Source organism: Oryctolagus cuniculus, chromosome 1 (genome assembly GCF_964237555.1).
Source record: "Oryctolagus cuniculus chromosome 1, mOryCun1.1, whole genome shotgun sequence".
Lineage (NCBI taxonomy): Eukaryota > Metazoa > Chordata > Mammalia > Lagomorpha > Leporidae > Oryctolagus > Oryctolagus cuniculus.
This window is the reverse complement of record NC_091432.1, coordinates 124,442,236-124,454,376: the sequence shown is the minus strand read 5'-3', so window position 1 is coordinate 124,454,376 and position 12,141 is coordinate 124,442,236.

The window sequence follows — 12,141 nt, the reverse complement described above, 5'->3', positions numbered from 1 at the left end:
TTCATTCAATAAATAAACTCCATCTGACAGGCCCTCCCTTGGAGTCCTGGGAAATGCCTTGAGAAACAAATAGAAGCCACCACCAGCAACGGCTCCTTGGTCTTAGCTGGAGGGGGCACGGCCGCTGAGACCCTGGCCTTTGCCACAGCAGGAGAGAGCGCAGAGTCCTGGTCAGGTGAAGGGGCAGGCAGCTCTGCTCTGGAACAGTCTGGAAGATGGGACTGGTAGGAAGTCCACCGCCTCGTGGGCTTAACCCCTTCTGACGTAGGAACTCTGTTCTCAACAGCCAGACTCGAATCTCCTGTGTCTGTTTGCCTCGGCCCGCCTGGCAGGGCTACCACCAACTCAAACCACACCCCTCCCTGCCCCCCCATCCCACCCCGACTCGATTGCCAGCCCACCATGCGGCAGGTGCCACCCAGCCTCCTCTCGGCTGTGGTTCTTAATTTTTTGTTTATTTGAGACAGAGAGACAGACGCCAAAGGACCTTCTTTCTACTGGTTCACATCACCCCTGGCCAGGACGAAGCTAAAGATAGGAGCTAGGGGGCCGGCGCCGTGGCTCAATAGGCTAATCCTCCACCTTGCGGCGCCGGCACACCGGGTTCTAGTCCCGGTCGGGGCGCCAGATTCTGTCCCAGTTGCCCCTCTTCCAGGCCAGCTCTCTGCTATGGCCAGGGAGTGCAGTGGAGGATGGCCCAGGTGCTTGGGCCCTGCACCCCATGGGAGACCAGGAAAAGCACCTGGCTCCTGGCTCCTGCCATCGGATCAGCGCGGTGCGCCGGCTGCAGCGGCGGCCATTGGAGGGTGAACCAACGGCAAGGGAAGACCTTTCTCTCTCTCTCTCTCTCACTGTCCACTCTGCCTGTCCAAAAAAAAAAAAAAAAAAAAAAAAAAAGATAGGAGCTAGGAACTCAATCCAGGTCTCCCAAGGGGATGGCAGGGACCCAATCAATCACTTGAGCCGGCAGGGCTGCCTCCTGGGGTCCATAGCAGGAGGCAGCCAGAGCAGGAAACTGGAGTCAGTAGCGCAGCTGGGAATCAAACCCAGACCCTGATGCGGGATGCAGGCCTCTTAGCAACCTCTCTCTTCCTCTTTCTCATCCTCCCATCCATTCTAGGCAGATACACCTTCCAAATCAGCCCCCCTTCCACAAATCTGTTACTCCAGACTAATTCGGGGCATCATTAGGATTTGGGTATTAGGATCCCTCTTATCGCCCTGTACACTGTCAGCCACCTTTTCTATCATCTGCGACAATAGCATGGGGGATATGGAACTCAAATTCGACGACTTCTTGATGAAAGATTTCCACCAACGCATTGTTGCTTTAACAGGGTGCACCTGCCACACCCATCAGCTGCTCCCTCCCTCACTTCCCATCGCTCCTCACCAAGAACCCCCAAGACACAACGCACTCCCAAGCCTCCCCACCCCCTCCTTGGTTTGCTCCTCCCCCTGGCGTGCAGCATCCTTGCTTGACATCTTTGAGGGGCCACTTCTACACACACCTGCAGAGTCCTCCCTGGCTCCCCAGTGCGCCTGTCACAGTTACAGTGCTCAGCACGGAGCTCTAAGGCGCTGTCCGTCGGTCCCGTGGCAGTGCGAGTTCTCCGCGTCTCTCCCCCATATTTTCTTCTTGTTCCAGCAGTGGCATTTATAGGCGCTTCTTGAATGCTTTACGAAATGAATGAACAAAAGTGCCAATGAACGGTGAACAAGCAAGTCAGCCCTGCGGACGTGAGCAAACCCAGGCCTCTGCAGGACGGGTGGCGAGGAGGGGGGAGGGCAAGGCGCTTCCAGAATCCCTTCCAGCGCTGACTTTCCGGGATGCTATGACTCCTAGCTGTGACCTGCTGGCTGGCAGGATCTTCCGTGTGAGCACCGCGGGCGGAGAAGCGCCACCCCGCAGAGCCGCCCAGAGCCTTCCCTCTAAACCTGGAGGTTAACCCCCCCCCCCCGCCCCCTGAGCAGACAGATTTACAAAGAGGTAAGCCAGATGTTTTCATTAACAACACAGGGATGCCTGGTATCCAAACATTGTGTTACAACCTGCAACCTGATATACTGGCACAAACCCAGCCCCACGCCTAGAGGGAGCCGAGATAAAAGAGAGAGGCCTCGAAGCAGGTGAGAAAAGAGGCCATGGGAGTCGGTGTGGTTGAGCAGCCACCAAATGCTACCTGTCCCCCTGCAGGCCACCTCCTTAACCACTCCAGCCCTCTGGGATTGCTCTCCTCCTATTAGAGAAATCCTATATGGTACTTGGACCTGCTGGCTCCGTTGTCATAGTTGCTGCTGTCTCACTTACCCCGGTGTCTGACAGAAGACAGTAAAGGTTTTTCTGGACTAATGATTGAACGTATGATGAATTCCGTCCACAGAGATGAGGTTCCCTTGCGCCCAAGGCATATAGTTACAGTAAAGGAATCCCATGACTGAAGGCTTGGCCCTAAGAGGAATGTACCAAACGGTACAGTGGTTGGCTCTGCGGCGTTTCAATTTTGTTTAAGGTTTGCCGGTGTGTGCATCATCATTTTGTTACTACAACAAAATGCCTGAGACAGGCTACTTAGGAAGGAAGGCAGTCTATTGCAGCTTGCACTTTTCAGGGTTCACGGAGCCGTGGGTTCAGGCCCAGGCTGCTGGCACAGACCTGCACGTGGCAACTCTGTCTGTCTTTCCTTCTAAAGCCACCATGATTCAATCACAGGGCCCCACCCTAACAGTCCAATCCGATCTGACCACCTCTGAACACCATCATCGGATTGCATGTCCACCCTCTTAGTTCCATGACCTTGAGACTTAGCATATGGGCTTTGGGGGGACATCCAAAGTAGCATCGGAACCACAGTGCTGTGGGGAGCTTTCCTTTGCATCCACGACCTCTCCCTGCACACTCTGTGAACTCCTTGTGCATAGAAATCAATTCTCCTCCTTCCCCACCAGCCCCCAGACCTTACCAGGATGCCTTGCACAGGTACTCCCTATGATGCATCTGTGGGATGATTTTCTGTATGAAGCTGGACTTCCTCAAAAAAAGAGAACGTCTTAGAAGAGGCTTGCCCTGAAGTAAGCTAACTGGCCATGATCTGGGGTTCCATGGTGACTACAAATGTTAGGTTGCAAAGGAAAGAGCAGAGGCAAGAGGCAAGGAAGAGAACTTAGCTCCAAGGAGCAAGAGGCAAAGGGAAATGGGGGGAGGATGAGTAATAGTTTCAAGTGAACGCTGGGGTCTAGTTAGGAATGGAAACGATTAGTGTGGACGGTGTCAGGTCACCACACACTAGACACTCAAGGCATTCGGTTTCAGACAGAGTCGTTTGTCTGTGTGCGGAGCGTTGTGACGGGAACCAAAGCGAGTTTTGTCAGAAAACATCCATTTGGTCACCAGACTAGGAAGAAGTTTCCAGAATTTGATTTATATATATACACACACACATACACACATGTGTCCAGGGATGTTTGAGAATGCAAATGAGACTAGCTGAAACAAGTAATTCAGCTCCCATTGCTCAATTCAGAAAGGTTATGGGGTGGAGAGGGGAAGGAGGAAGGGCTGCCTTCCAGCCTGGCTGCAAGATCCAGTAACCAGCTCCTCTGTTGCTCTGTCTCCAAAGCTCTGCCCTTCATAGGCACCCAGCTATGATACCACCAAGGTACAACATTGAAATTTATGGGGCCAGCACTGTGGCGTAGTGGGTAAAGCCTCCACCTGCAGTGCCGGCATCCCATATGGGCACCAGTTCAAGACCCGGCTGCTACACTTCCAATCCAGTTCTCTGTTATGGCCTGAAATGCAGTAGAAGATGGCTCAAGTCCTTGGGCCCCTACAACTGTGTGGGAGACCCAGAAGAAGCTCCTGGCTCCTGGCTTTGGATCGGCACAGCTCCGGAAGTTGCAATCAATTGAAAAGTGAACCAGCAGATTGGAAGACTCTCTCTCTCCCTCTCTTTGCCTCTCCTCTCTGTGTAACTTTGACTTTCAAATAAATAAGTCCTAAAAATCAGAATTATGTGAAGTATAACACCCAAATTCTGATTTTTTGAAATACTCATTTATTTATTTGAAAGACAGAGTTACAGAAAAGGAGAGAGAGAGAGAGATGAGAGAGAGATCTTCCATTCTAGTTTGCTCTCTAAATGGCCACAATGGCCAGAGCTGAACCAGACCAAAGCCAGGAGCTAGGATCTTTGTCTGGGTCTTCCACCCGGGTTCAGGGGCCCAAGCTTGGGCCATCTTCTACTGCTTTCCTAGGATATTAGAAAGGAACCAGATCAGAAGTGGATCAGCTGGGACTCAAACTGGTACCCATATGGGATGCCAGGACTGCAGGCTGTGGTTATACCAGCTACACCACAGTACTGGCTCCAGAACCCCAAATTCTTAAGAACTTTCTCACTGATGGCCTTTTTTTCTGTTTCCTTCACAGCATGGCCAGCAATATGGCTTGTTGGAATAAGATTAGCTTGTCGTGTTTCTTAACAGGCGTGATGGAAGCATCATAGCATCGCCATGAACTGATTCTCTCTTCCTGTGAAATCCAGGGGCTGCTTTTCTTCAGATGGGAAATCAATGTGATCCTATCTTCACCCCTGGTCTGGGGCCTTAGCAGGGGAGGGAGGCAAGCAACAGGACCAAGGTTTCCTCTTTGCTAAGTCTTTTCAACCCAGGAAGATTGATTTAAAAGAATATCAAGGCCAGCACCGTGGCTCACTAGGCTAATCCTCCGCCTTGCGGCGCCAGCACACTGGGTTCTAGTCCCGATCGGGGGGCCGGATTCTGTCCCGGTTGCCCCTCTTCCAGGCCAGCTCTCTGCTGTGGCCAGGGAGTGCAGTGGAGGATGGCCCAAGTCCTTGGGCCCTGCACCCCATGGGAGATCAGGATAAGTACCTGGCTCCTGCCTTCGGATCAGCGCAATGCGCAGGCTGCAGCGCGCCGGCCGCGGCGGCCACTGGAGGGTGAACCAACAGCAAAAGGAAGACCTTTTCTCTGTCTCTCTCTCTCACTGTCCACTCTGCCTGTCAAAAAAAGAAAAAAAAAAAAAGAATATCAAAGGCACACTTGAGAAGAGGATGGAAGAAAGAACAATTTCAGAATCAAGTGTGAAAAAAAGGAAGGGAGTAACCTAATTACTGCCTCAACAGCGATAGAAACACTGTGCTGGCCAGTAGTGGATGATTATTGTAAATCTGTTGGATGTATGTATGTATGTATGGATGGATGGATGGATGGATGATTGGATGGATAGATGGGTGGATGGATAGGTGGCTGGGTGGATGGATGGGTAGATGGGTAGATGGATGGGTGGATGGATGGATTGTATGTGTTGTACTTATAATATGCATATTGTTTTATTTACTTTTTTTTTTTGACAGGCAGAGTTAGATAGCGAGAGAGACAGAGAGAAAGGTCCTCCTTTTTCTGTTGGTTCACCCTCTAAATGGCCACCACGGCTGGCGCGCTGAGCCAATCCGAAGCCAGGAGCCAGGTGCTTCCTCTTGGTCTTCCCTGCAAGTGCAGGGCCCAAGCGCTTGGGCCATCCTCCACTGCCTTTCCAGGCCACAGCAGAGAGCTGGACTGAAAGAGGAGCAACCGGGACAGAATCTGGCACCCCAACTGGGACTAGAACCCGGGATGCTGGCACTGCAGGTGGAGGATTAGCCTAGTGAGCCATGGCGCTGGCCTATATGCATATTGTTTATCTATTGAATGAATGAATGACGGCTGGATGAACAGATGGATGGATGGATGGATGACAGATGGATACATTATGTATCTTATGCTTACAATACACTTACTATATATCTGTTGAGTGGATGAATATGGAGACATGGATAAGCTGATGGATGAACTATAGGTGAGAATTACACCTTTAGTCCCTAAGAGGGTCACTTTCCTAAATCTCTGTCCAACCAGTTGGCCATAGGAATAATTCTAAAGGAATAATTTCAAATGGAAAGACTGCATTTCAAGTACCTTTAGATGTTTATTTTTAATGGGATATATAGAGAGTGTAGTAAAATATTTATTACTTTTGATCTCATAACTCCACTTGTAAGAGGTTATCCAAATTTTTTTCCAAAGAAGAAAAAGAACTTATTTATATAAAGTTGGTTATGAAACATGATCTACAAAATTTAACAATGATTGCAAACTGCAAATATTAAAACAAATTATTTCAATGTATATTTTACAGCCATAAATTAACAATAGAAACCATGAAACAACATAGATGGTGAGGGGAAATTTGATATTATATGTGCATTTTCTCTGTCTACAAGGAGCACGTATAAATTCTGTAATCACAAAATGTAAATAGTAATGAGAGTATGTTTACATGGAACAAGGCTGGAAAGATGTTAAGATGATAGAATTCTGAATGAATTTTAGCCTACAAAATTGTTTTCTTAGATGGACTTAAAATACTTTTTTCTTAAATATGATAATGTTTTCAAAGGTAATAAAATAAGGTCAAATACATTTTTTAAAAGTTTTATTTTTTTATTTATTTGAAAGAGTTACACAGAGAGAGAAGAGGCAGGGAGAGAGAGAGAGAGAGAGAGAGAGAGAGAGGTCTTCCATCCACTGGTTCACTCCCCAATTGGCTGCAATGGCCGGAGCTACACCAATCCAAAGCCAGGAGCCAGGAGCTTCTTCCGGGTCTCCAGCACAGGTGCAGGGTCCCAAGGACTTGGGCCATCTTCCACTGCTTTCCCAGGCCATAGCAGAGAGCTGGATCAGAAGAGGAGCAGCCAGGACTCGAACCGGCACCCATATGGGATGCTGGCGCTTCAGGCCAGGGCGTTAACCCGCTGAGCCGCAGCACCGGCCCCCAAATACGTTTTTAAATGATGGTCAGTGTCGCCCCTACCAGGACTGAGTTAGCTCAGCATTTCTCACTGAATCACAGAGCCGTCGGGAAGAGCCTAGTTCTTCTCCCTCCTTCTTTTGTGCCTTTCCCTGGCCTTGTCCCATCAGCAACCCAGACCACATGGCTGTGCCCTTCCCCGGTGTTTTGCTCTCACCGTCTCCATTCCTCTGTCCTCATAACCTCTGACCCTTCAGACTATAAAATACACCAAGCATATTGTTCTGCTGCTGCTGTGTCACCAATGACCACAAACCTCCCAGTGGAGAGCAACACACGTTTCGCACCTGATCATGTCAGCGTGTCAGGGGTGCGAGCATTGCTTAGGGGGAGGTCTCACTGGCAGAAGGGCCACGTGCCCATCCGGAGGCCCAGCGGGAGGCACTTGAACCCATTCAGGCTGGATACAAGACCCCTCCTCTACAAGTACCAAAATCTGCAAACGCTCAGGTCCCTTGTATAAAACGGCGTGGCTTTACACATAACCCACACCTCCTCCTACAGACGTCTACGGCTTGAAATCAGTTCCAGATCACTTACAATATCTAATACCATGTAAATGCTGCATCAGTGGTTTTCATATTGTATTGTTTGGGGAACAATGACAAGGAGGGAAAGGCTGCATATGGTCAGTATATCTGCAATTCTCTCTTTGTTTTTCTTTTACTATTTTCCACCCAAGATTAGTTAAATCTGCAGATGGGGAATGCATGAATGAGCAGGTCCAGTTGCACTTCCCATGTGCACTCCTGGACAAAAGGATCCCCTCCCTACACATTCTAACAACCACTTCCCAGTGGTCTGACTGTATCCCTCTGCCACACAATCTCCTTTCTTGAAATTTTCATGTTGTTTGAAAGGCAGGGAGACAGAGACAGACAGAAAGAGACCTTCCATCTGCTGGTTCACTCCCCAAATGGCCACAACAGCCCAGGTTGGACTATGCCAAAGCCAGGAGACTAGAACTCCAATCTGGGTCTCCCATGTCGGTGACAGGGAATGAAGTACTTGAGCCATCACCTGCTGTCTCCCAGAGTGTGTACATTAGCAGGAAGCTGGAATCAGAAGCAGAGCAAGGACTGGAACCCAGGTACTCCAGCATGCAATGCAGGCATCCAAATGGCATTGCACCAAAAGCCTGCCCCTATGATAATCTTTAGTGACCAATCAACTGCCCCAAAACAACCCAGTTGCTCCACATGACCTCTGCAATGGGATCCACATGTGTTTGTAACTTCCTCCTGGCCCTACCGTTTGCTCTTCTGCGGTCTCATCCCTGGGTCTCCACCAGCAGAGGCATCCCCTCCTTAGCATACCCTTCCCCTCATCCCTGTTTGTTAAGAAAACAAGTGGGCCTGCACTGTGACGTAGCAGGTAAAGCTGCCACCTGCCATGCCAGCATCCCATATGGGTGCCGGTTTGAGTCCTGGATGCTCCACTTCCGATCTAGCTCTCTGCGATGGCCTGGGAAAGCAGTGGAAGATGGCCCAAGTGCTTGGGCCCCTGCACCTGCATGGAGACCCAGAGGAAGCTTCTGGCTTCAGATCAGATCAGCCCAGCTCTGGCCATTGCAGCCACTGGGGGAGTCAACCAGTGCATGGAAGACTTTTGTTCTCTCTCTCTCTTTCTCTCTTTCTCCCTGCCTCTGTTAAACTTTGTCTTTCAAATAAATAAAATAAATCTTTAAAAAGAAAACAGCAAAATAAAAACATGTGCGGGCCCTCCATAGGCCAATGCAACACTGCCTCCTGCGTGAAGACCTCGCCCATCCAGAATCTGCCGTTTCCTGCGCAAGGCAGCCACAGCCGTACCACTCTCGGGGTACTTAGCACATTTTTTATGACCTCTCTCTGGGCTTGCCTAATCCCCAGTACTAAACTGTTCGCTCCTTGGGGTCCTGATCACCCTAATCTCCGCTGTTTCTCCCATGCTGAGCTGAGCCCCTGGCCCATCACCAATGTACATAAAAGATCTTGATTCTGAAAGGCCGTGGCTGGCTCGGTGAGAGACTCCCCTGGCCTCCGTCCTTAGAGCTGCTCCAGTTAGCGTGGAATGATCCAGGCTTGCCTCCACGGAGGCTCTTTACCCCCGAAACTGCAAACAGGAAATCCATGGGGAGAAAAATCTGTGGTTAATAGAAAAAGCAAGTTCTCAGCCCAAACCACCGGCTGCCTTGTTAACAAGGCAGCAAAGTGAAACATGCGGTTTAGGAGTTGGATTTCTTGTTGTTGTTCTACACACACACACACACACACACACACACAGAGAGAGAGAGAGAGAGAGAGAGAGAGAGACATAGTATCTCTCTCCCATGAATAAAGTGGCTCAGTAAACAGCTGGAGGATGAGCAGCAGGAAACAGGCTGAGGTCTGGAGCAAGGAATCGGTGCCTGTTCTCTAAAATCCACAGGATTAGCACAGGCTGGTATAGTGTGACCCAGTCATGTTAGCAGGTATCAGCGTCCACCAATGCTGCATAGGCAGGCCCATTCAGAGACAACAGAGCTTAGGAAAATCACATTGTGTCATCCACTTTTCTCCCCTTGATCTTTTGTCCCATAGCAGCTCTGAGATGGGGGCTCTGGACTCAGAAAGACCTGACTTTGCATCATGGGTCCTCCCTTCCAGTGGGTGCTTCTGTGGTTTGTCAAGGTCTCCTCCCTTTAAGGGGATTCATCCTGTGGGTACCACGGCTTGATCCAAGAGGTTCTGAAACTTACAGGAGACAGCACAAGTAAAGCAGTTTGTACATAACGTACCTAAACCCTCAGTTAAAATAAGGAGGGCTTTTAAATCTTTGTTTTTTTGTTTTTTTGTTTTTTTTTTTTGACAGGTAGAGTTATAGACAGAGAAAGAGACAGAGAGAGGTCTTCCTTCCATTGGTTCACTCCCCAAATGGCCGCTATAGCCAGAGCTACGCCGATCTGAAGCCAGGAGCCAGGTGCCTCCTCCCGGTCTCCCATGCGGGTGCAGGGGCCCAAGCACTTGGGTCATCCTCCACTGCCCTCCTGGGCCACAGCAGAAAGCTGGACTGGAAGAGGAGCAACCGGGACTAGAACCCGGCACCCATATGGGATGCCGGCGCAGCAGACGGAGGACTAACCAAGTGAGCCACAGCGCCGGCCGCAAATCTTTGTTCTTAATGTACCTGCTATGTGTCAGACATGGTGCTGAGGGAAATTTACAATGATCAGATGCATACTACCTAGTGAAATGGGCTCTGCCTGCTGAAAGGGGGAAGAAAGGGTTGGCTGTGGCACAAAGGACAAGCAAGGGACAGCCAAGTGCAGCCGTGTCTGGGGGCTGAGGGCGGCCGCTTCCTGGGACACTCCAGTGGGCTCAGCCCCTAGGCAGTCGGGTCTGTCAAGGCAGAGTTGGCCCTGACAAGACTTGCTGGCAAATTCCTGCACTGTGGCACCGGAAACTGAAAACAGAGCCTGTCTCACCAGTTGGGGAGAGCATTCAGCAAGCTACATTCCATTTCCCTGTGACGTGTGTACAGACCCAGGCATGTTTGTCAGAACATTCTTACTCCCTTCTTCACTGGCCTCTCTTTTGTTTCTTGTGGATATCTTTGGCTTTTTGTCAAAATCAATGTCATGCTGTAAATATTAAGCCATCAGTTCTCGCTGGGTTAGGGGTGAGGGAGAAAGTCTGGGTGTGCAGTGGATGCCATTTTCCACGGTGTAAATGTCTCAGCCACAGAGCTGAGAAGTGATGCTCTCACTCAGGTCACGTGAGTTCCAGCACCAGCAATGGGACCCCCGGAATCTCCCAGGACGGGGCCATCTGTGGTCCTGACCCCAGAGGGGAGGTTTTAATCTCCTGACCATCTTCATTTCTTTCTGGCCATTTGCAAATGAATCAGCTTTTGGAAGGTGAGTCCAAGCATCCAAGAATCCAGATCACTCTCAAAGCTAGGGGTGTCCGGGGCTGCCACATATGACCACACTTGTTGAGCAGGGCACCACTCACATAGGTTCATGCACCATGAGGGACCTGGGAGTGCCTTCACTGGACAAAACCGGAAGTTTCCGTCTAGAAGGTGACACTGAGAAGCAAGCCAGCAATCGCCTGTGACGTTTGCAGAGCTGGGTGCACTTCCAGGAAGAGGCTTTGCTACAGGTACACGTGCGCGGGTCAGCAGCTGTCACGGAGCACTTGCTATGCGCCCGGCCTCTGCTGTGTGTTTCCGCTTTTGCTGTTCCATTCATCACTTCAGCCACCTTGGAAGGAAGATATTATGAGGCCCCATTTGCAGATGAGGACTTGGGAGCTTGGAGAATTTAAAGAATTAGTCCTGGGTCTCACTGCCGGACAGCATAGGAGTGGGTCTGGCTGCATAGCTCTTTCTCTAACCTCTGGGCTCCACCAGACCCAAATCTCTTGGCATCAGCAGGGGCAGTCAGTGGTGGTAGCTGTTCTCTGGATGGGTGCACTGAGGACCAAACCCTTCTCCACACCCTCTGGGAACTGCTTAGATGACAGACCAGCCAGATGGTGCCCAGAGGACGAGTCGGTCCATCTACCCAAGGAACATATGGTTCTTCCATCGGGCAATGCAACCACCCAGGCACTCCACCCTCTGTGCCCACTCCAGCTGCTTCCTTGGAAATTCTGACTTTGGGGTCTTAAATAGTAGCTGGGCACTATTTCTGGAAGTACATATGACAGCCAGCAGAAGTTCTGTTTTCTTTCTTTAAAAAATATTTTATTTTTTTAACGTAAGAGTTACAGAGAGAGGGGGAGATCTTCCATCTGCTGGTTCATTCTCCAAATGGCCACAATGGCCCGAGCTGGGTCAGGACAAAGCCAGGAGCTTCATTCAGGTCTCCCACGTGGGAGAGTACAGGGGTCCAAGCACTTGGGCCATCTTCTGCTGCTTTCCCAGGCCATTAGCAGGGAGCTGGATTGGGAGTGGAGCAGCTGAGACTCAAACCAGCACCCAGAAGGGATGCCTGTGTTGCAGGCAGCCATTTTACCCACTATGCCACAACACCGGCCCCAGAAGTTCTGTCTTGATTTTAAGATGGAAAACCAGGAGAGGTCAGCGGGCTGGGAGTAGAGACGAGTCTGAAGGTGGAGAGAAAAAGACAAAAAGGAAGGGGAGGTCTTAATCCCAGAACATTGCTCTTGGCTGCCAGGTCGGACCCTGGGATGAGGCCGAGGATGGAAGCTGGGGGCACAGAGCCCGCTGGAGGATCTCGAGGGACTCATAGCCAGGTCCCCGCGACATAACAGCCCATCTCCCTGGCCGCTCCCTGCTGTTTT